This window comes from Rhinopithecus bieti, unplaced genomic scaffold (genome assembly GCF_001698545.2).
Source record: "Rhinopithecus bieti isolate Rb0 unplaced genomic scaffold, ASM169854v2 scaffold_55296, whole genome shotgun sequence".
NCBI lineage: Eukaryota > Metazoa > Chordata > Mammalia > Primates > Cercopithecidae > Rhinopithecus > Rhinopithecus bieti.
The window spans coordinates 1-2313 of record NW_016864082.1 but is presented as its reverse complement, the minus strand read 5'-3'; the positions used below and the strand labels follow the sequence as shown (position 1 = coordinate 2313).

Below are 2313 nucleotides of genomic sequence, written 5' to 3'. Positions count from 1 at the left end.
TTTTTTTTTTTTTGACAGATTCTCGCTCTGTCGCCCAGGCTGGAGTGCAGTGGCATAATCTTGGCTCACTGCAACCTCTACCTCCTGGGTTCAAGCGATTCTCCTGCCTCAGCCTCCCGAGTAGCTGTGCTTAGAGGCGCACACCACCACACCCGGCTAATTTTTTATATTTTTGGTAGAGACGAGGTTTCACCATGTTGGCCAGGCTAGTCTTGAACTCCTGGCCTCAAGTGATCCGCCGGCCTCGGCCTCCCAAAGTGCTAGGATTACAGGTGTGAGCCACTGAGCCCGGCCCCATTTGAGATTATTGACCCACCTGGAACCTAGCCAGACTCAATTGGTGGCGGCAAACTACAACAGTGAACAGCTACATTTACATCATGCCAGCCTCCAAACCACCAGCCTGAGCCTCCACAGCTCATCCTGCCCTCCCATTCTCCAGACTGGAAATCAGTCCCTTAGTCTGTGTGAGTGAGGAAATTGCAATTTCTTGGGAATCCAGCTGCTCCTCATGTTATCATGCTATCTTACAAACATTCCAATCCCAGCGTACCTCACTCATCCCATCCCACCCCTGGGAGTTTCTCTGGGGCAGTCTCTGGGTGGATCCGCTGTAGAATCTGTCCATGCTCTGCACAGGCCTAGTAGCAAGAGGGACTGGAAGGAGCATTAATTTGTTCTACAGAAGGGAACACTGGGTCTGCCGACGGTGCTGCAGTTCAGGCTGTGACCACGCAGGGGCAGCAGTGGACAGGTAAAAGCGTCTGAAAAAGGCGCTCAGGCTGCGGGAACAGCAGAGCATCCCTAGGGACTTCCCTGCCCAAGGCACCCACTTAATTTTTCTATATCTATCTATCTATCTATCTATCTATCTATCTATCTATCTATCTATCTATCTATCTACCTACCTACCTACCTACCTATCTATCTATCATCTATCTATCTAATCTGTCTATCTTCTATCCATCCATCTATCATCTGTCTGTAATAGAGATGAGGTCTCACTATATTGCCCAGGTTAGTCTCAAACTCCTAGGCTCAAGCAATCCTCCCACCTGAGCCTCCCGAAATGCTGGGATTACAGGCATGAGTAATTTTTTTTTTTTTTTGGCTGAGTACAGAGGACTTTCTTGCTTTACTGATACGCCCCTCCCTGTTCTTCAGGGGGTCTGGCACGGAAACTGTGTCTTGGGGAAATTCTCAGTGTGGCAGGGGGCTGAGTGCAGCAGGGACTGCTGAGCAGCTGAAGGCCTCTGTCTTCCTCTCATACTCTCACTGGGGCTTCTGGTCTGAGGGTCTTAGTCCTTGGAGACAGTGTGGACCACCACCTTGTTGCTGAAGCCAAATTCATTGTCACGCCAGGAAATGAACTTGACAAAGTGTCATCAAGGGCAATGCCAGCCCCAGCACAGAAGGTAGAAGGGTGAGTGTCACTGTTCAAGTTGGAGGAGACGGCCGGGCGCAGTGGCTCACACCTGTAATCCCAGCATTTTGGGAGGCCGAGGCAGGTGGATGACTTGAAGTCAGGATTTCAAGACCAGCCTGGCCAACATAGTGAAACCCTGTCTCTACTAAAAATACAAAAAATTAGCTGGGCGTGGTGGTGTGCACCTGTAATCCCAGCTACTCAGGAGGCTGAGGCAGGAGAATCGATCGCTTGAACTGGGAGGTGGAGGTTGCAGTGAGCCAAGATCGTGCCACTGCACTCCAGCTTGGGCAACAGAGCGAGACTCCATATCAAAATATATATATAATTTAAAAATAAAACGGAGGAGACAATCTTGTCCTTAGTGTAGCCTGGGATGCCCTTGAGGGGGCCCCCCAATGCCTGCTTCACCACCTTCTTGAGGTCATCATATTTGGCAGGTTTCTCCAGACAGCAGATCGGGTCAACCACCAACACATTGGTGGCAGGGACTCTTTGGAAGGCTGTGCCAGTGAGCTTCCTGTTCAGTGCAGGAATTTGCCCACAGCCTTGGCCGCACCAGTAGATGCAGAGATGATGTTTCTCATGCCAATTTCCCAGAGGAACTGTGGTCACGAGCCCCTCCATGATGCCAAACTTGTCATGGATGACCAGAGTCAGTGGCTCAGCCTGTAATCTCAGCACTTTGGGAGGCCAAGGTGGGAGGATCGCTTGAGTCCAGGAGTTTAAGACCAGCCTGGGCAACAAAGTGAGACCCCTATCTCTATTTATGAAATAGGGTCTCACTGCAGGAGGCGGAGCTTGCAGTGAGCTGAGACCATGCCACTGCACTCTAGCCTGGGCGACACAGCGAGACTCCATCTCGAAAAAAAAAAAAAAAAAAAAAA

The 2313-nt window shown here is 50.5% G+C and overlaps 1 pseudogene; it reads right to left on the bottom strand.

Moving 5' to 3' along the window:
• Window positions 1–1298: 1298 nt before the first annotated feature.
• On the bottom strand, window positions 1299–2013 carry LOC108525457 (glyceraldehyde-3-phosphate dehydrogenase pseudogene; annotated as a pseudogene).
• Window positions 2014–2313: the final 300 nt, after the last annotated feature.